This window comes from Vidua chalybeata, chromosome 3 (assembly GCF_026979565.1).
Source record: "Vidua chalybeata isolate OUT-0048 chromosome 3, bVidCha1 merged haplotype, whole genome shotgun sequence".
In the NCBI taxonomy this organism is placed as follows: Eukaryota; Metazoa; Chordata; class Aves; order Passeriformes; family Viduidae; genus Vidua; species Vidua chalybeata.
This window is the reverse complement of record NC_071532.1, coordinates 17,995,019-18,017,963: the sequence shown is the minus strand read 5'-3', so window position 1 is coordinate 18,017,963 and position 22,945 is coordinate 17,995,019.

Below are 22,945 nucleotides of genomic sequence, written 5' to 3'. Positions count from 1 at the left end.
TGAAGGGACAGGAATATCCACAGTTGTCTCATTTTTTTCTCCACTAGTTTCCATATACCCAAACACACAACAAAAGCAGAGCCATTTTATGCAAGCATTTCTTCCCAGCTTGCACCCACCTTCGTTACTGTGGCAAGACTCAATTCCAAAGGAGTTTCACAGAGCAGAGCCTGTCCTCTGGCTCTTCTGTCTTAAGAATCCTGCTGTGGAAGTAAATGGAGTTGATATTTTCTCCAAGGCTGCATCTACTTGCTGTTCTCACTGAAGCAGGAAGCTTGCACAATCCTCTTGACCATGTGTACACACTGAGGCAATGCTCACACCCTCAGCTAAGTCCTTGGTTGGCTCTGGGACAGGAAACCTTCCAGGGGAATCCAGAAGCCACAGGTATCTCTATTTCTGGGGATCCAGTAACAGGTATTTCTAGTCTGCCATGAGGTTATCCTTTGGATCAGTACTGATCAGTGCATCCCAGATCAGCTTTAGAGAGAAAATTTTTCCTGAAGTTATAGCACTGATAGCTGACAATCATCCAGGTTCCCCTGGTGTTTTTGGAACAAAGGGCCTCAGTGTCCTCATCAAGGTACAAGTGAGGTGCTGACCTCATAGAATCCTGAGGATTGTCACAAAAGCTGCAGTGTTTTCAGGAACTCCTCTCAAATCAGTGTCTGATTATTCATGCATGGGAAACAGGGTATAACTCACATCATCACTAGAGCAAACACAAGCCAATGCAGAAATCATTCTGTAGCTAAGACAGAAGACTAACAAGAAGTGTTTTTTCAGATTACATAGCTGTTGTGGGCTTACAGATGGTGCTCAAATGCTCAAGTTAAGATTCCCTAGTCACCCTGAAACTCAAAGAGAAAATCTGGTGAAGAAGAAGCCTTGATGATCAGCAGAAAACAAAATCTTGTGAGGGGCTTTCTACTAGATGAGCAATGACCAAGGGGATGTTATGAAGACTGATTCTCCAGAGACAGAAATACAGAGCTGGAGACCTCATTTGGGGATTTTTCATTTTCCCATCTGTAAACATAATGCAGTAGAGACCTGCAATGCCAATTATTTCAAGGTTGGGATAGAAATCGCCATTCATGTTTAGCAGAACTAGAGAAAACTCATCCAGGGACTTGTATCAGGAAGACAGAGAATGGTAGCTCTCTTCAATGAAGTTGCCTATGTTTTTCTATCTTTCAAAATTTCCAAAAGTCATAAAAACAGCTGACACCTAAGTTTTCCTTTCCAGAGTATATGACAAAAAGAAGGGGTATGTTTGTGCATACAATCCATGGATAACCCAAAGCCCCCAAAAGGTACTGAGACACTCCTTAGAGGGGTTTTGGCTGGAAGCCAATATAGCATTTTTATGAAAGGTTTTATCTCCTGAGACTTTAGAAAACTTGCTACATTCCCTCAACAGTAACTCCTTCCCTAGAAGCTGCAGCAAGGTCTCTGGAACAAACTACACCAAAGAAACTCTGTAATTTGTCAGTGCCTTCATTTCTGTCTGTAGCCTGTCCTGCTGCAGCACCTCAATCCATCTACTCACATATCTAGTCACATTCAGGCAGCAAAGTGATTACACAAGTTCAGGGGACCTTCATAGCTGACTTTGTGAGGAAACAAGTTTGTTCTTTACGTGCATTTATTTTTCTTTGCAAACATGAGGCACAGAGGCACTTCTGGCCACTGCCCTTTCTGCAGCAGCAGCTGACAGCAGCACGTTTCGCCTGAAGCCTGCGACTCGCGTCCTTCGTAAGAGTGCTTCAGAGTTGTCACCGTGGGCAAGGCAAAGATCAAAAACATGTAGGGTGGGGAGGGGGCAAGTAGTTCAGCTGCAGTAAACAGTGAAAAGGGGAGAGGAGAGAAATAAATGCCTTTTTTTCCACTGGAAGTGACCCCATTCCCAGCAGTCCCATCTCAGAGGACTCTGGCAGCCTGCTCACGTGCTCTGAGCGTGGCTGGCACTCTGTCCACATCATCACCTTCAAGGGAAAGAGGCTTAGCTTAGGACTCTGCTGTAGTGTCTGGGGACACAAATCACATGTCCCTGGTCAGCCTTGAGCCAAAGTTAGGAGTTGCTGGTCCTGAAGTGAAAAGCAGGCAGTACAGAGACTGCCCTTGCATTGCCTTGGAAATGTCACACAAACGCTGCCAGTCTCTCATGGGACTGCTTCCCACCTGTGAGTGATAGAAATACAGCAAGACATGGATCCAGGAAGATCTGAGGAGATGAGAAAAGGAATAGATGAATAGGATAAAATTAGGGCATAAATTGGACTGAGGTAACACAGAGGTATCCTGAGTGCTATAAAATGCCACAAAAGGGGGAGCAGCCACATAAAATGTAGTGGCAGTGTAAAAATCAAAGTCTGGCACTAACGGTTGTGATCTTTTTAAATCTATTGATTAAACCAGTGATCCTTTGTAGCTCTAAATGCTACTAATCTGTTGTCCTGGGAATAAACTGGGAGATGGGAAGGATAAAGTTGTACTCTTAGAAACATTTTTCAAGGTTTTAGTAGTGTTATCATGTGGAGATAGGCTTTTGAGATTTCTCATAAAGGAAAAAAAAAAAAGAAAAAAATCACAGGAAAGGTGACACTTCTATAATAGTTGGGGAATCAGAGTACATGGAGGGGAACAGTGCACCCCAAGTTTCATTAGTACCCAGCTGCCAGGTTTGGGCATGCTGACTGAGCCCTCATTGTCTCTCCCTGTGGAGCTGTCCCACGTGGTAACAAGTACTTAGGAGAGACCCAAGTCACACAGCACACAGAGACAGAAAGACAGATAGCCTGGTGAGACAGGCTTAAATTATTGCTACAACTTTGAGGTGTCACGTCCCATTGTAGGCAGAGCTGCCATTTGTAGGTGGCAGTTGGGAGGATTTGTTATTTCCCATATTACAGCAGCACCTCAGAGCCACATTGAGCCTGCATTGGAGAGGTGCCTCCCCTCGCTTGGCACCTTGTTCTTTCTACAGGCTCACTCACATGGAGAGAGGCTCAGGCAGCAGAGCATGAGAGTCAGGCTGAATTGCTAATCTCACCCAGACAGAAAAGATGTGACATCTGCAACAGCAGAGATATCCTGAGAATGTTGAGAAGGAAGGAGACTGGAGTCAGCCTGGAGTGGAACAGAAACTCCTTTCCTCACAACTGAGTCTCCATCCAGACATTGGGATCATCCCTGTGGATGTCAGTGTTGCTAGATCCCTCCCAACAGCAAAAACACACATGTGTATACGTTGCTCAGCATGAGCAGTTCATATCTGCCTCCTCCTTATTCCCTCTGAATCATCCCCCATACAAAGAAAAGATTTCTCTCTCTCTCTCTCTCTCCCTCCTCTTGTTGTAGTCTAGAATTGCCCTAGCTCCCTCCCTCCCTCATGTTTGGGCCAATTTAGAGTGTTAATTAGTGATTAATTCGCAGCACAAATCCCATCTGAAGCCCCAGACCCACTATGATGAATTCCTATGAGGGACCTGACAAATCTTATGTTAATATCATCCTTTTCTTCATGAAGCAATTACTTCTCACTTCATTTGTCTGCAAAGATTGAGCCCACACCCTCAGCTCGGCTGCTGGCATGTGGAGTTCAACTTTATCAATTAATTATTGAATGGCTTAGTTCATGCTGTCAGACTATTAAAAAAAAGAGAAAGAAAATTTGAAAGTATCTCCTTAATTATTAAATTTCAGCATGTTGGGCATTAAAGCTCTTAGAGGGAATGCTGACACCAGCCTTTCTCCTTCTAACACTTCCTAACATCACCCCTGCAGCTGGGTGTTTTAATCACAGTGGCCATGCACAGACCACAATGAGTCCAGTCCTGATCCAAACACTGATGAAGCCAAGGAAAATACATTACTTTAAGAAGGACTTGAGTCCTTCTGATGTGCTTTTACACATCAGTGATTTGGGGATCTACTACCTTTCTGATAAGAAACATTAAGAGACTAACCAGGGTAGTTGAGACCAAAATCTTCCTCCATTCAGGATATTGCAGAGAGGTTCAGGGTACAAGAAACCTCTTATTATCTTTGCCTTTCCTAATATCATGGTTTGTTGAACTGCAGACATGCTGTCTAGGCTATTTTTGTCGATCCAAGTGGAAAGTCCCAGCCTTAGTCTTAATTGTCCATACCCAAAGGGAAACCAAATCTTTCTTCCCTGCCAAGTTGCAAAAGTGAAGGATTCAGTGCCCAACAGAACCCTGTTCCCGAACCAGAGAGCCCAGGTCCTGGTACCTCTCCCTTGGGCACTTCTATTCCACGAGGTGAGCTCTTGGTTTGAGAATTTCTGAGCTTAAAAAGAACAAGGGCTTGAAGCAGATGTTTCACTTTTGCCTGTCAGCTCTGCTCAACATCCCAGTGGGGAGCTGTGGGCAGAGGACTGACTCACTCTGCATGAGCATCAAACAGCTGACCCATCTCTTCGTGCTCTCCAGCTGACTGCCAGGATGACTGGTAGCTTCAAGTGACGGGGTGTCCCAGGAGACTCAGCAATAGTACCCTATCCTGTAATCCTGGTTTCCTCCCAGGTCAGCAAAGGAGAAAGCTCTCCTGACAACAAAATCAGCCTATGTGCCTACTACTGAGCTCACTCTCTGGTTTCAGCCCTTCTCTCTGGAGCCCTCAGCAGGAGGAGGCATCTCAGGATCCATGATCACCACAGTCTTGCATGCCCACCTTCCTTTAGCAGCAGTGATGCCCACACCACAGCTTCAAGAGTGGGGCAGATGCTCACACCTCCTGCTGGCATTTGCTCAGTCTCAGCCCAGCTGGTGGGATTACCAGGCTGCATCCATTTTTATGGGGATTCAGACAAGAAGCTGTTAGGAGGCCTGCTTGGCCCAGCTAAACTCCAGTAAAGGCAGCACTTAAGTTCAGAAGAAGGGACTAATATCAGGAAAGGCTTGGTGGGATACCTGCAGCCTGGTCCTGGTTGGAGGTGTCTCCACAGCCATGCAAGCCCCTGCAGTACAGCCAGCAGCAGAGCCCAGGGCATCCAGCACCACAGAACTGCAGCCAGCCCCGCACTGCACTTCAGGGTGCCAAAAACAGCTACATCATTTGAGAACAGAGAGTGAGAAAAGCAGCAGGACTGTGTCTGGGAGCAAAGGCAGCCTAAGCTTCAGAAAAGCCTCCTTCCCTCTCCCCAGTAATGGATTAAAGACTCCAGAGCTGTCTGCCTGCCTGCCCGGAAGCAAGGAGCATCTGGTGCATAGGCGCCAGAGACTGCAGGGTCTATAGCAGCTTCGACTGCTGTAGCTGGGGCTTGCCGAGCCTTTCCTTTCACTGACATCCAGTCTGGAGCAATAAAAATGCCCCTCTGCTCCCTCCAGCTGACTTGCAAACCACAGCCCAGCACATCAGAGAGAAGTGAGCAATGAAAGAGACACAGTGCTAAAAAATACATAACAAAAGCCCTACAAATGGGTTCTAGGAGCCTGGAGAACAAAGGCAGTGCATGTTAATGATGAACATGATTCAGTTAATTTTAAATAGTCCATAACAGAAGCATAGATCTGAGAAATAAGCAGGTGTCAGGCAGGAAACTCTTCCTTTCTTTGCAATGCCCTGCCCATCGAAGATGACAGCTTGCCCCCTCTGTTCCTTCCATGGACTGTCTTCACATCTCTGACCCAAGAGGCTTTTTAAGAAATGCACTGCAGGTGAGTTATCAAGTTTTATATATGAGCTGCCTGCACCCAGAAATGCAGCTCTGAGAAAATCTCAGAGAGAAATCTTGTGATGCTTTCAGGAGGCTTAAACTCAAGGACTGCTTGCCAGGGATGAAGGCACGTGTGCCACGAAGCTTGCATGGGCCCCTTGTCCCACTGTCCCACTGCAGGAGAGGCACCATGGCTGTGCATATGCTGAGATACAGGAACTGGGCATGTGCATGTTGGCTCCTGGCTGGGCAAGTATATGCCTATCCCTGAGTTTGCATTACTATATCCCTGAATTTGCATCAGCTTTTCCTTGATATCCACCAGCACATTACCTGGCATGCATATGCTAAAGCAGCACAGCCCCTTGCTCACAACTCCTACTTTTCACAGAAGACATCAACAGAACCCCTGCAGCACGCTGGGCTGGGAAAGGAAGGACAGAGTGACCCTGAAGACATCCAGTGCTTTGCACAAGTCCACAGCTTCTCTCCGAACTTCTCTTCATTCCTCTACCCTCCCCCACTCTGTCGCTGCTGTCTTCTCTGTAACAGCTAATGAGGCTCCTAACCCCGATTCCTAACTTGCAAAGCCCTTTTTTTGCAATCTAAATCCCCTACATGAAAATTCCAGACAAGCTGAAGCAAACTGATCTCAGGAATTCTGGGCTGAATCTTTCACCCCTCTGCTGGGGGAGGGTGGTAGCGGGGTGCTCTCTAGTGCTGAGCAACATGAACAAGTCTGCCTCTCCACACACACAGTTCAATCTGCTTACACACTGCTGAGAATTCAACACACCTATATCCTCCCTAGCAATACCCTATCCATCATCCCAGCCATGCAGGAGAGCAGGGACATGGCAAAATGTGGTTGTGGCAGCTGGGCGTAGGCTGGGCTGTAAGCGTGGCCCAAGAGTTGCTTTTGGCAATGGGAGAGTCTCATGAGGAGCCATGAAACTTGGGATCATCACTGAGTGACTTAATCAGGTCAAGAAGGAGTCTGGCATGGTCATCACAGCCAGGTCCTGGGAGACAGAGCCCCAGAGAGAGCCCATCAGCCCAGCATGAGATCCATGATGGTGTGAAGCAGTCACAGGTCACTCGCACGGCCGCTTGTGCGCCCACATGAGCTGGGGAAGCCCAGAGGAGCTCCAATACGTGCTGATGCACCCACCACGCTTGTCCCAACTCCCACCAGGTACCTAAGGCTCCAGCAGCACATGGTCCATAAGGCAGTGTTGTCATGTCACTTCCACAAAAGCAGAAACTGGTACTGCAGGTCCCATCCGAGGGAACTGCTTTGGGAACAGGAGAGGGGCTGGACACATCTTCCCAGAAGATGCAGCCTGGTGAGATGCTGGGGAGAAGACTGTCAAAAACTAATTTAAAAATGTAGCACTCTGCTTGATCTGGTGTCTGAACATGTCACTTAACAGCAATTTAGTCATTCCCTCCTGCCTTTAGCTGAGGCACTGACACTTTTTTTAATAAAAATAGGTAGAGGAACTTCAGGCACTTTATTAAGTGCACAGTAAGGGTGTGGTACCCATGTCTTTGCCCACGATGCTCCCTGTTAGTGTAATGAAAGCTTGCAGGAGCATATAGAAGCCAGCAGAGCCCCTTCCCTGGCACCAGCTGAACACTCACAACCTGATTTCCCAGAGTACATGCTTGGCTTCCTCTAGAAATCACATCTTCAGCTGGGCACCAGGGGTGAGCCCTGCCTAGGTGGAAGGCATTCAGCAAACCTGATCTGCCACCAAGCTTACATAATTATTAGACATTCTAATTGTTTTTCTGTTTATTTTTTGGTCCTTTTTTATTTTTTTTCTCTTTTTTTTTTTTTTTTTTTTTTTTTTCTTTTTTTTTTTTTTTTGGGTCCCCAAGCCATTTGCGATGCAGAAGCTGCTGCTGCCATGGTTACAGTCCCAACCAGACAATATCCAGCTCCCAGCTACATCCTCCAGAGTGGGCTGAGCCTTGGGAGCCTGTATGCCATGCTGACCTCTTCCCAGGGGACAGGGCAGCCTGGCACCACATTCCATTGGCAACTTCTCTTGCCACCTCTGCATTAGCTCTCTGTATCTGCAGACTTCTGGCTTTGCAACACATCTCTGTTGCACCGAAGCACTGAGCACATCCCACTCCAACGTGAGCACTGCACCCAAGGGAAGCAACAGTGGGACTGCTGGCAGCCAAAATAAGCAGGTCTGGCTGAGGCTGGGGCTGTCCATCAGGAGACAATCCCCAGCTGACACGCTGTGGATGGCCATTGGTAGGCTGGAGCTGAGCAGGCACCCTCCAGGGCCCTGTGGTTCATTTTGTAGGCTGCTTATCTCTTGCATGTGCATCTCTCTCTTTACTCTTTCTAAGAGGAAAAGCCAGCTAGTGCTAATGAGGTGTCTCTGCACATCATCTGATTAAAAGGCTTTTTCTTGATGGGAAAAATTACTACTCTTTCTCTGTAGTCACCTAGTAGCATGACTCAAGCCTCTAGCTAGCTTTTCTGGGGTTCAGGCTCATGCTGAATACAAGTAAAGTGTGCTCTCTGTGTCATGTCATTCCGTTGACAGCCCAAAGCATAGCTTGAGTTGGGGCTGCACAATCATCTCTGTGCATCTCAGTCATCAATCTGCATAATCATCCTGCATGCACCTCTTCCAATGGCCCTAAAGAGATCTAAACTCAATCCCCCAACCAGACTGGGAGATGGCAATTATCCTGCAAAGCCTGACCTGATCCCAAATCAGGATTCTCAAGGAAAGCCCTCTTTCCCCCTCATTTTCCCAGGCCCATATCTACACAAGCATCCCAGCTAAGTCTGCAACCAACATCTGGATGCTCTTTGCACTCTTGCAGCTTTGCTCATTCTTTAGCAAATACCTGCCCTGCTCCTGCGTGCCCAACTGTGCTCCACCACCCCCAAGGCTGCTAGCTGTCGGGTGCCTGGGACATTTTCCTTGCCCAGGTCAGCACAGGTAAGGGGTTAAGCTCAGGATAAGCAGACTGATGTCCCCCTCAGCTGACTCCCACTGCCAGCAGCACCCCTGGGCTCTGGGAGACACCTCTGCTCTGTGTGCCAAAGCAGTGGACAGCTGCCTGAGCCTCCCTCCTTGCAGGGATGGGGAGTAACTATGGTAACAGTCTCTGGCTGCATCCCTGCTCCATGTTTGCCTCTCCTCCATAGTGCTTATGTTTATCTTTGATGCTCCATTTGCAGCTTACCCTTTCTTTCTCATGACCAAAGGCAAAAAGTGAGGTCTTGTAACAGCTCCCAGCCTCCTTTCCCAGAGACAGTGTTATCCACAGACAAGCAGATCCCCACAGGTAAAGCATTACCTCACTCAACATCTTCCCTGCTCATCACCTGAGAGTCCCTATAGGTCCACAGCAGAGATGGTTAATCACCAAAGCACAACATTAGTGTTTGAAGCCTGGCAGGAGCCTGGAGGTGCCAGCAGGCATCAGCAAGCGCCACATGAGAGGCATGCTGCAAGGGCAGGTGGGGTGGCACTGCTGGCTTGTGCATACACACCAGCCTGGGTGGTTTCCAGGACTACCCAGTAAAGCAATATAGCTCCCACCCTTAATCCCTGCATAACTTAATCCCTCAGATGCAGAGCAGGATGACTGAGTTTCCTCCTGCACGTTCATCAAAACCTTTGGGGCATGGCCACTGCTCTGTTCTTGCAGTGCATGGCACCAGAATTTATGCTCCAGCATCAGCTGTGACTGCTAAGGTAAAAATTTTCAAAAGCATTTTAATGACTCAGATGTGGAAATCAGATTTGGGTGACACTTCTGAGAATGGATCTTGGGTTCTTGACACTTTTGAAATGTTCCCTGCAATAATTTTAGAATGTCTAAACTACCAATTAGTGCTTGATTAACAATGGTAAATAGAAGCCTTGTGTTCTGCTATCTCCCTTGCTGTTTCAGCTGTTAATGACAACTACACCAGAAGCTGCCAGGGGAAACATTTAATATGTGAAGCCATGATTTATTTTCCTTCTGTGTTAAAAAAAAAAAAATATGATGACATTTCTTTTCCCTTCTTTCTTTCTGCTTTTTTCCCCCTTTTTCTTTGTCATGCCAAGCAGCACATCTGACACCAGCTGAAAACATCTGGAATGGTTCTGATAGGAGCAGAGCCAGCTGCCTTTTCATATCTCTCTGTGGGACTGGGAGATATATATCAGACGTGAGTGTCTCTCCTCACTAATAATATGTTATCTGAATAAATAACTGGTGGTGGCTTAGACCTGGCTGAAGTGTTTGCTCTCTGCCTCCTTTTGCAGAATTTGATTTACAATGTCTTCTCTCACTTCACACTGATTCTTATTTTACTTTAGGGTTTTTTTAGTCAATCATTCCTTTTCTTGTCCTCCTCTCCCTCCCTCCCTCCCCTCCCCTCCTTAGGTATTCAATCACAGCTGCTTGCAAAGGTTGGGGGGGGGGTTGCAATCCAACTTTTCACCTGCTTGCACTGCAAATGGAGGAAATTTGAGAAGCAACCGTATAAATATTTTCTACCTAGTCCTTGCCCAGATCCATCCTGAGGATCAGGATTGTCTGGGAGGCATGCTTTGGACCTGAGCCTGCCAGCACAGGAGATATATGTTGAGGTTTTGCCGTGCCCGGGCACTGAGAGTTGACATGGACATGGAGTGTGGTTATCCATGGGCATCAGAGCATTAGCACTGCAGTCCTTCTGGGACTTGCTTTCCTCTGCTCCCCACATCAAGGGTGCTCCTGCCTATGTCAGGAACCCTCTTTGGTGCCACAGGGGACCTCAGACACCCAGTGCTGATCCCCAGAGGAGTCACTGTCATGCCACTGCACCTGAAGGACACCTCCCTGTGGGCAGAGCAGAGCTACCCAGCACACAGCTAGCAGGAGGCTGGGCTACACAAGCACAGAGAGTCCCAAAGACATTCCCACATGTCCCTGGACCACCAAGGTTTCCCATCCCAGCTCCCTTCCCTCTCTCATCAGAGCTATTCAGTCACCTCTGCTTGGACAATGCTGCCAACCTCAAATCTTCCCTTCCTACCACAATCAAAGTAATGCTGTTGTCTCCAGCTGTCAGGAGCAGAGGGCTGTGATGAATCCTTCCTGCCAAGGCATCCAGGGGCTCTGCAAAACTACAGAGCCACCTGAATCCAGCAGGCCATTCCTGGCTGGGCACCAGCAAGGGAAAACACCTTGGGATGCCAAGGGCATTTCTGGCAGCAGGAGTGATTTCAGACAAAGAGGAAAGCAAGTTATGTGACAATGATGAAATGTGAAACCAGCTGCTTTTAAGGCCTTTCATCCATCATCCTTGTGAGCCTCTGACAGTGACAAGAGGAAGGGTGGGATGAGAGGAGAGCTGAGAAAAGAAGCATAGTGAAGGGAGCTGGCTCTGAAAATTTGGCATAGATTAAAAATAAACAGCTCTTCCCACATGTCACTGCACCTCCATCCACTCCTGTCTCTACAAACAACCCTCTGAGAGTGACACTTCCAGTGTCAGTGACAGCAGGGAATGGGGTCTAATAGACTGTCCCATCAACCCCACAGGTCTCCTCCCCTCCTAAGCCACTGCCTTCCCTCAAACAGATGTTCCAAGATCTCCATACAGAGAGTCTCTTCCTCCAGATACCTCTCCAGACCTTAGCTCCATGGGAGTGACCCACACCACAGCAGAACAAATCCCACCACAACATATATTAGGAACAGAGCTCCTTGAGAGCATCGGCATGTGGACCATGGCAGCTCAGGCTGCTCCTCATCGCTACCAGAATCTCTGAAGAGTGTGGCTAGATGTATTAGCAGTGCCATATTGGAAGAGGAGCTTGTTCTTCTTGCAATGTATGTCTTCACAGAGGTAGGGCCTTTGTCTCCAGAACCACCATGTTCGTTGTTTGTTGATGGGAAATGTGGGTAAAATCAGGTTCTGCTCTTTACTGCAGAGGAGAAAGTGCCTCCTAACCTGGAAATGCAGCTCCTACCAGCTTCTCCCAGTTCAGATCAGGAGTCCACTGTGGACAAAAACATCTTCTCCTGAGGATCAGAGCACCAAGCTACCTAGAGAAAACCAGCCTGAGAAGCACCCTGCAGCAGGTAAGAAAACCACAGCTGCCCACCTGGGGCAGCCAGCAGTGGGCATGGGTCACTGGCTGAGATCCTATTTGTTGCCCCTTAAAAAGCTTTTGCTGGATAAACTGGAGACTTGAGTGTGGAAATGTATTGCTTCCCCTGCCAGAGGACAGTGAAAAGAGGCACACTCCACCTCAGTGAAAGGCTTCAGATGAAAGGCAACCATGGAGTTGTCATGAGACTGCTTGTTTGTGTTATTCTGGGCTCAGATATTTGCAAATACAACCTGTTCTAAACTGATCACTCTCTGTTTTTTCAGACAGTGTGTGATAAATGTGTTAATTTTGTATTCATATCTGGGAAGTGAGAGGGGGCTGAAAAGGAAGAGCAACTGAGAGAAGGGACTCTGCTTACCTGGAATGGGGTTTAGCAAGTGCCTGGATCCCTGTGACAATGGGGGCATTCACAAAATCACCACATGGCCTCCCCAGAGCCTTCCCCACAGCCACCTGTGAACTCCCATGGACACTGATGAATTCAGCCTCACTCACAGCACCCTGGAAATGGGTTACCCTCCCTGGGCCGCTCAAGGGGATGGAGACAATGGAGGAAATCACTTTCCTGAGGACATGGAATCCATCTGCAGCAGAGCATGCAAGATCTCACTCTGCTCCAGCTCACCATGCCCACCAAGTGGGGCCCACCTTCACTGCCTCATGGGTTCCAGCTGGCTGTGTCCATGCCAACCAGGGGCTGGCTTCAAGGATAAGGTACAGCCAGGGAGTTTGGGCTGGCATGCAGAGTAAAGCCCTGAGCTACTATGATGACATGGACATACCCAGAAGTTCTGCCTGTGCTTGAAATGTTCCTCTGTTGAGTGAACCTCCAAATCCACAGCTCCATGCACCCCACTGCTCCATATCCACCTAGCACTGCAAGATTAAAAACAAATGCTTAGCATCCACTTTGTCCTCCCTTAAAGCAGCTGAACCCAGCTATGGGGACCTACACTGGCTAAGCATAAGCATCTTGGCATCCTAGGACCTTCAGCCAGATGATATACCCACTATCACCCCTCCTAAACAACAGAGGTCTCCTCAAAATTTTGCAACCTTTGCTGCTTTTTTTCTTTTTTGCATTTTCCATGTCAAGCAGAAAAGCAGGGAGCATGATAAATGCTGTGTGCTGTCCAGCTGAAAGCACACCTAAAGCCACCCAGTCACTTCAGGAAAAAAAAATGATAAAGACCCTTAGAGGAGGAGAAGGCTGAAATGAGGCAGACAACACTCTAACAGCTTATTTTTTAGAGGACCTTCACCAGGGAAACAGTGTCTCAGGGATGTGCCAAAGAGCTGATTAGTGGCAAGGACAGCAGTGAAGCTGCAGCAATTGAAAATCAGTGTGGCAGGAGCAGGAGGACATTTTAAGGGTGGTTCTGAGGAGGAGAAGGAGACAACTTTCATGGTCACTGTTTCTCACTGAAAGATTCTGCTTTGCGTTGACCAAATCAAGTCATGCACAGCTGCAAAAGTCAGTGAGTTATTTCAACTTAGGGAAAGAAAACTGAGAAGTTCAAAGGCCCTAATTCAACATTTTCTTAATTAGCTGGTTTAGCTGCTTGAAATAGCCATTTATTTTTACAGATTTCTAATAGCCCATTAGACCATTTTTATATATCCCTAAGCAGAACATTTGCTTTCAAACTGAGTAATTTACCAAACACAAAATGGTTTTTCTGCTTTTCGTTTCAGCAGGAAACGGAAAAATAATGAATTTCCCAATGACCCCCAGTTGTGGGCTTGTTTTGTTGGGTTTTTTTAATGCTGCTGTTCCTGTAGCAAGCAAAAGCAGTGCTTGTTTACACACTATGGTCAAATGTTACATCCCTGAAAAATCTCAACAGACCAGGTTAAGAGCCAGAGACTGCACAGCTGCTGCTGGAAGCGGCACACTCTCCCAAGAAACACAGAAGCCCAGGCTGCTCGTTGTCTTAGCTAATTGCGTGACAAAAGACAGAAGGGTTTTATTTGCCATTTTGCAATAGAGTGAAATTTGCAGTAAGGAAAATGCCACCCCCCCCTACAAGAACATCTGTATGGTGTCCCACAGGATTCCAGGATCCAGTCAGGGACCAGGGGCCAGGGCAGAGCAGGACAAGCATGTATTAAAACTTCTCCTGATCCCTTTCCTTTCCATGCAGTTTCAACACAGAGACTTGCTGGAACAGAGGTAGTTTTGTCATGCTTCGTAATTAGCTGTGGGCTTTCCACTTTTGGATTTAGTGGAAACTTTTTCATAACCTCCTTCAGCAGAGTCAGGGAGAGTAATTATCTCTTTTGGGAAGAGATGCTTCTTTTTGATTCTTTCAAGCCCAGCTCCCACTAGATTTATTTGATGATGCTTGCTCCTGAATTGGAGGATAGAGGGAACAAGCCAAAATCTGGTGGCACTGCTTTTGCTCCAGAGATTTTAAGGAACATTGTGACCTGATTCCCAGATCTGCAAAGCTGCTTCTGGGACACCTGGCTGAGGTGAGGGTGGTCTTACCTGCAAAAAAGCAAGGTGGAAACCAATACTTAGGTAGGGAAGTCTGCCAGCAAGTCTGGACATTGGGAAAGAAGAAATGTCTTCCTTGACTGTGTTTTGTGTAAGGGTGACAGGAGGCAAAAAAAAAAAAGTATAGCTTAAGAAACAGCCTCTGTTGGGAGATCAAGAGAGGACTGCTACAAGAAGAGCTGGTTATAAAACGTGGCCACCAATAAGTGACAAAGGTAAGAATTCACAGTGGAGACCTCTGAATTCATCTAGTCCAGCCTTCTGTGAGTATCTTCAGGACAGAGATTCCCAGAGAATCTCCAGGTACCTCTTTCAGTGCTGAGACCACTCTGACAGGGAAGATTTTTTTCCCCTTTATATCTGATCAAAATTTTCCTGGGAGCTGTTTTTGTGCCTCATCCTTTGCTGTGTATCTCTGAGAACAACTTGGCATTCTATTTGCAATGGCTCTTTACATAGCAGAAGATAGCAAAGAGCCCCAAATCTCCAGACTCTACTCACATGCCAGGTGCTCCAGCCCTGAACATGCCCCCCTCTTGGCTCATTCTATTTTGTTGGTATCTCTGCCCAGGGAGCCTCAAACTGGACTGGGTACTCCAGATGCTCTCTCCAAGTGCCAGACAGAGGGGACGGGTGACCGAAGATACCATCTTCACACTTCCAGGAGCTTTCCATCATGATTATTGCAGGTAGCGGTGCAGACTGCCAGCCAGCTTTGTCTGCCTGTGTTGTGAGCTTGGCACCAGCCAGCTCTAATCCAGAAGCCGTGTAGATGGTTTATCAAGGCATGACACCTAAATTCCTAAGCCATGCTGCAGAGACAGGCAGGGCAGGTGCAGCCCTGCATCTTGCTAGCAGGGGTAACAGGAGGGGAGGGCTGACTCACTGCAACCTAGAGGGGAGAACTGAAATTCTCTGCTCACCTCCATCCGCAAGAAACTGCACAGACACCTCGGTCCTGTGGATGTGCAGTCAGATAAAGATTTTATTCCATCTGACACGAGCCTTTCACTCACTCAGTGGTGGAGATCAAAACATAATGCAAGAATGGAGTTTCTGACAGGGAAAGTGGGTGTTTTAATGAATCATTTGAGATGCAGAGCCATGAATGTCCAGACATTCTTGAAGATGTTTTAATAAATAACAATGAAGATAACTATTTAAACATTGTGAGCAGAAAATGCATTATTGAACATGCATAACACAGTACAAAGTTAGAGCCCTTTCAGGGCCTTCAAAACACAGCCAGGCAAAATCCAAATGAATGGAAGCAGACAGGCACATTTTTTGCTGTAATGTCTGTCTGTGGCTTCCAGAAAGCAAGTGCTGTAACTTTTCCATGCACCTACTTTATATATTCGCGCACCTGCCTGCTTATCTCACCCTTCTGCTGGAACGTACTTGCCCCTCCGATGGGCAGAGACACAGGAGATGGGTACATACAGCAGTTTTGTGTCTGCAAGATGGGCATCAGCTCAGCCCACCCATCAGCCAGAAGGAAGGGATGTCAGGACCAAGGAGGAGCACAGGTGCTCATTTCAAGCTGCCTCTGGGTCCAGTCTCTTTTGGACCCATATAAATTTTGGCAGCTTAATATCCTCTGTGAGAAATTTATCATCGTCAAAGCCCCACAGATCTTCACTGCACTGGGTCCACTTAGGAAAAAACAGACTATTTTCACATTTCTTTTGACTCTACCATTCTCTGGGCTTCAGATGGATGATAAAGATCACAGGGACTTGAGGTGTTTTCAAAGGGAAGGAAGGGTTGATATCAAAATGCAGGGAGGTTACTAATTGCATGCGTACATCTGCAGGGCAGGCTGACTTTGAAGAATGTCACTTTGATTGCATGGTCTCCTAGGGCAGGGGTGGGTGCAGTGAATGATGTTCAAAAGAGCCACGGCCAAAGCAGAAAGCTCTGCTGTCCCAACAGCCAGTGCAGCTTTTAGAAGAAGATTTCAACATTTGCAAAAAGTGCCAAGGGAGCTGTAATACAATTCAACAGTGATGCCAAATTAGAGCATGATCCTTAGCTTGAGGTCTCAGTCTTAACATCCAAAGATCAGTGCAAAGTGCAGAGCAAGAGAATTAAAATTTTGCAGTAACACCAAGGAAGGGGAAATCCTGAAAATGGCTTACAATCTCTCACTTTTTATCTTTGGGGTGTTTTTTTAACGACTATAAAACATTGCCAAAGTGATTTAACTCAACACCTGTCATCAGCCAAAAGCTCAAACCTTAAAGAAACTGAGCCAGCCACACTATCTCTGTAGGTTTTCTTCTTTTTATCTACTATTACAGAAAAGCCACCTTTCCTTACAGCCTTCTGCTTTTAATCACATCATTCTGTTCCCTCCCTAGAGGAGGTGGAGGCAGGAGGGGACTGTGTTGCCAAGAAGGCAGAGCAGTGGACACTGAAGTTTGGAGTTAAGACAAGTGAGCTTGGGCACCAGCTGTTTGCAGGGCCAGAGGAAAGAACTGAGGCGGGAAGCTTCTGTACACTTCTGGGCAGGACCACAGAGGTGGTGTCAAACATCCTCGCTGCTGAATTCAGTGTGACAAGCTCCTGATGGATAAACACCTCTGATATCACAGCTTTCTATCAGCACAGCTCTGGTCTGACTACATCTGCCAGCGCTGGGCCTCCAAGAGTGGGATCATTAGATGGACAAGAATTTAGGATCAGTTAGGATCAGTTTCTAAATGTTCACTGTTTAATAATGGCAGAGATGGTGGGAGTTGTAGCTTAGGGAAGCTGGTGACCATTAGGCTTCTCCAGCAAAAGGCACAGTGTGCACAAGGCATAGTAGCTGCTTCCCTCACAAGTCCTACCTGAGGTCTCAGTGTTACCATTCCAGCTTTCAAAATGTATCCACAGGGTTTGTGGAACACTTCCTGAGCTGGATGCCTTCTCCTTTCTTTGCTACAGATAAAGCCTGGTACTTCAGTGGCTGGAGCTAGATAGCTTCTAATCACTTCTCTCCCCAGCAGGCAATGAGGCCAGACTTCTAAAAATAGAGATACAAGGTGAAATACCAGGAGTGTATCATCCCCCTGAGCTGGAATTCTAGCAGGTAATGAGAGAACCACAAACTGATTTTGCTCTGAACAAACTTTTCCCAGTCCTCTGGACCCCAACTTACAGGCAAGACTCTGCTGCATTTCTCTGTACTTCTGAGGGCTCATAGCTAAGGCTCTGCTGTGGACACATCAAGCATGAAACAGCTCAACTCCCAACAGATTTCAGGTGCTGAGATGCCACAAGATGCTCCTATTCAAAGCACTGTGTCTGAGTCACTCATGACACTGATTCTTTTGAAATAATTTCTCTTTTGTGGAAGGTTCAGAGCTGCCTGTTTTCAAATTCCACTTGGTGCTCAAACCAGCCTCAGGATCCCTGGTTTCTCATCAGACTTGCTTGGTCACACCGAGTCCTCCCCTCAGAGGTAAGTGGATTCCCACAGGGGCTGCCCTTGTATTTTAAGCCTAACCCTGCCCTAGCCTTGCTGTTCACGGAATAGCTGAGGAAGTTTTTATTTAAACTTGGTTTCTACTGTCAGTGGCCCTGCTGTCTGGGTTGGCAGAGAATATTCCTCAAGTACCTACTGAAGCAGCAATCTCCAACATGCTCCCAAAGATTTTAACTTTGCCAATTCTTTTTAGAAGGGGCACGATTTTCCTCTCACTTACACCTGCTTCACAGCAGGGTAACTCCATTAAAAGGACTCCTCTTTTACACCTGCGGAAGGAAGAGAAGAATCAAGGCCGTCCCCTGCAGGAAGAATGCACATAAAATACTTGCTGCATGGTGTGCTGGAAAAAAAAACAATCCCCCAGCTGTTTCCACCATCTCAGCTCTACTCTCCAATGTTGTTTTTAATAAAAACCTTATGAAAAGGAAACTGCCTTCCTGAGCCATCCTGCACTGACTCAGGAGAACCGTTGGGTTGGATCATGACAGTATAAACTGGTTTATTGCCAGAACAAGCAACAGATGCCAGCAGTGTGACACAGAGTGAGGATTTGGCAGTTTGTTCAAACACTCTGACAGCAGCAGGCATTTTAGACTCTGAAAGATAAGAAATTGGCCAGCAAAATGCATTGATGGAGTATGTAGACTGTGCAGTCTGCCCTGCCACCTCCCTGAAATAATGCAGAACTCAGTCTCATGGGAGCATGCATCTTTTCAGGCTAGTAGGATTGCTGTATCCCATACAGCAAATAACTTGGTTTCTGCAAGGAACCTTTGCTTAAAAAGACAACATCTGTTGTATATTTGTCTGGAGGTTTTCAGAGCTAGAAAATGGTCCATCGCCATATTTCACAGGTGCAGAGCCTTTCCAAGACTTGTTTCTTTGTAGATAGGTGATGGCACAATACTGTAATGATTGTCCCTACAGAAACACTACTCAGAGGGAGATGGTACCACCAAACAGTGTAATGTGGCATTTCTCTCTTAGAGAGAGAGATGGATGGATGGATTTGTGTGCCTGTAGAAGAAGGAAGGTTGGAATGAAAAATAGGTAGGTCAGGGGGGAGAGAGAGAGAGGCATTCATTCCACCATTTTTCTTCTGCCTATTTGCCATGCTGTCTGGCCAGCAACACTTTGAAAGGATCTGTCTTCTTCTCACAGCCAGGAACCTACTGACAGGGCCAGCAGACAGAGTGCCATCGGTTCATTAGATCTTTCTGGTTTGAACGCATGCTTCCTTGCAAGTAGATGCCCTGGCAGGGTTCATAGTTCATGCTTCAGATTCTCCTTGAGAAGCTGAATCCTCTCTGCCTGGCTTAGCCTACATCTCCTGCCATGGATCACTAGAGGGGCGCAAAGACAGCAGGTTCTTAAACTACTGCTCAAATGGACAACGAAGCTGGGTGGAAAAATGCAATGCCCTACTGAACAAAACCATACAGCATGTCCAGGTGCTTTGTCTCTTAACAAAAAAAAAAAAAAAAAAAAAAAAAAAAAAAAAAAAAAAAGAAGAATTGAGCTTCTCTGCTCCACTCTAAACCTCCCCAGTTTCTACACTCACCTCCACCTAGTGATCTAAGCAACCACTGAAATGTTAGAAGTCCCTGCAGATATTGGATCCAGGTTTTGCTCAGTGCTACATTCTGCTACTGTTGGCAGAGGCTGTTCAGCCCTGTAGCACATCTGCACAATGTTTCCAAGAGAAACCAGCCTCTTCCTGTGGCTGGGAGCAGAACCTGAAACTAGACTAGTCTGAATCCAAATCCACACCCCTCTCCTTGGTACCAGACTATCACTTTCCAAGTCTTTCTGCCTTTCCTAAAAAAATCTTCTAGCAGCTCTCTGCAGCAAACCTCTCACAAGGCCCCTTTCACATTGCCTCAAGCAGCTCCTCTTCATAGCAGGGACTGTATTTTCCCCCAGTGCTGCAAGATGCAGAGCAGGAGCAGCCAGGACAGCTCCGCCCAGCATATGCAGGTGCTGCCCCATCACACCACAGCCACCCTTGGCACACATGAGAAACCTTCATTCTCTTGCAAGCAGGTTCCTCATCTGTTCCCCAGGCTTTGCTGCAGGGAGAATGGCATAGCCTGGCACAGCAGCAATGACAGGCAATTACAGACTTAAAAAATTACCCCCCAGGTGAGTGGGTTGCCCAGCTGCTGTCAGACTGATTTCAGGTTAGGCTGGAAATTGTCAGCCAGCTGACAGAGCCCCTGGTTAGTCTCTGCTGCCTGGGAAAGATGTTCCAGTGCTCCCCACGCTGTGCTACACTCAACTTTTATTCCCAAACCTGGCATTTGGAGAAGGTTTTGGAGGAAATCAGAGGGGAAATGAATGACACCTTGTCAGCTACACTGGGGAGAGTTATTGGGCAGGGAGAAAAGCCTCCCTTCTGCCAGCAGGCAGAGCCAGATGGTGATGGAAGAGTGCTGGGGAGCCTGAAAGCACAATAGCCAAGGGCTGGAAGAAGGGAGCTACTGCTGTAAGGGGGCAAAGGTAGAAATGGCACAGGGGACCGTAGCCATGGGCAAGGAGAGGGAAGGGGAGTCAAGCAGCATGGGCAAGGCTGCAGTAGCCACACAGCCAGAGCCCCCTGGCAGCCAGACCCAAGGAAATGGGAGCAGAAACATGTCGGCACAAAGCCCCACAGCAGCTCTAAAATGCAGGTGGCCATGGTGTTGTCAAACACCATGTGAAAGAGAGCATCAGAAGTGCTTTATGAGGCACAGGAGACATTGTGGGAAGGGACTGAAACCACAGATGTGGACAAATGACCCTTGCAGAGCAAAGCTTCCCAGGAGGGAGGTTTGGGGTGCCATGGTGGATTCTGGGGCATCAAGGAATTTTGGGATGGAGATGCTGAGGGCTAGAGCCACAGGTAGGATACATTCCCACAACACAGAGAGAAGCACCAACCCTGTTTATCCCCAGTGTTCAGGGTGCCACAACAGCCACTGAGGGAGCCCACACAAGGACATTCTGGCAGCATCACCCACCGAGTCCTGCTGCTGCCCCAACCCCAGAAGCAGACACATGCTGCATTTGCTGTGCAGGGGTTTCCATTTCAGACATTGTGATTCAACTTTTCTCTCCAGATAAAGTTATTAAGGTAAATTTGATCAAAATGACACACGGATTACAGTGTGTGTTGCAGACTCTAATGCTGTTTACTGTTCTAGGGGAATGGGCAATTATTACAAAAGCCGGGACAGAGTGTTTTTAATAACATTTCTTGTTAAGATTTAATTACAGGAAATTGTATTTTCTTAATCACTGAAAACTCAACTGCCTGGGAAATCTTTTCATATAATTTTGTTTGCAGTTTATTAAATCCTTAGGTTATTCCTTTTCTGAGGCTTTTAGTCACTTACTAAGTGCTTCTTAACATCTAGGAGCAGATTGCTCAGGAGCACAAAGAAACTGAAGGCAGCAGAGTCTGGGAGGCAGGGCTGGCCTTTGACAAAGTAGATTTCCAGTTAAGATTTAGAGGTTCTATGGTGTTCTTTAAAAAATGAAACACTTTTTTTAAAATTATATATATATATATATATATATATATATATTCTACCCCTTTTGGCTGCCAAGACCTGCCTTCCCTGCAGCCTGACTGATGCTGGCATCAGCTGCTCCCCACATCCCTCACTCCCTGGTACACCTCTCTGAAACAAGGGTATTCTAGGGGAGAATCTAAACTGAGGGTAAACTTCTAAAATATGTCAAAGCAGGGAAATGAATGATGGAAGAGAGTGAATGGAGAACCTGAGACACAGGGAAGAGGAAAGAAAGGGTGAATGATCAGTTGTCCTGAGCACCAGTGCTTCCTGAGCCAAGCTGTCACATAACAGACTGGCCAGGGAGAGGGGCTGGATCACTATTCTTCTCTGAAGAGTGAAATGGCACACCAGAGTGCCGTTCCCAAAGAGGGGGTGCCACATCTTGGTAGCCAGGTCAAAGCACTGGGCTTGGCAGGGCTGCTGAGCACCTGTTGCCCTTCTGTGTGCCAACACAGGGAGCTGCAGGTGACAACAGGCAATGACCTCAGCTGCCAGAGTAGCTGTGTCACTGTTTCAGTACTGTAGCTCTTGGTAGAAAGAACTGCCTATCTGAAGGGAGCCAAGCAGCTGCTTCAAATAACCAGGGCAGCAGTTCTCCAGGCCAAGGGGTCCCCATCCCCAGGCTCCCAGTGCCCCAGGGTCTGCTTCCAGCCCTTCAGGGAGTACAGAGAGAAAGAAGCAAGGCAGCTGAAATCAGTGAAAGGGCCGATTGTGCTGATCAAAGGTTAGGCTCGCTCCTGCTGGCATGCAAAGCAGCTTCCCTTTGTGTGCAGGGCTAACACTGAAAGGACAGGAGACCCCGGGAGAGAGGAGCTGCTGCTGCTGCTACTACTGCTACTCGCTGAACAGGGCAAGGATGCTTTCCACCCAGCCGCAGCCCTTCAGAAAGTGGCTCAGTCCCATCAGCTCACTGCCTTATCTCTCCCCTGATGCATATGCTAATGAGAACAGGCTTATCTCCACATCATACTTTGTCTGGGGCAAGGTATTCATGCCCCATGAGTGGTGTAGCCAGACTGGGATCCTATCTGCTCACCAGGTTCCAGTCAGGCAGAGAGCCTACAGGAGCAAGGGGGCTGCAATACCAGGAACTCAGAACAGCTTTGGTTTAACCCTGTCCTCCTTCAAGTTCTGTCTGCAGAGCAAGGACCTCTTGAGCAGCTTGTGCCTTGACCCTGGCATTTCATAGCAGCAGATGTATCTGATGTCTCCCTTTCCTTACTAAAGATGAAGCTGTAGGATGACATCTGAGTCCATAAAATTGAAAATCCTAAAAGCAATGGGCAATCTACAGCTTGCAAGCTGAATGTAGTCTAAGCAGGCCCTTAGGCTTGCCAGGATCTAGGGTAAGCCAAACAGATCTCAGTGCATCTGCCAAAGGCAGAGATATTTGCTGTCCCTTCTGCTACCAGAACTAGGGGAGCATTAGAGGGAAGGGGCTCATCTGAAGCCAAAAAGAAATGGTGGTTTTTCATGCAGTGCTCTCTTAGGCTGTGGGACTCCTTGCCACAGAGTGTTGGGGATGCTCAATGTGGATACAAATGACACTGGACCAAAGTCAAGGAAGACAAACTGATCAGTGGCTTAACCAAGCAG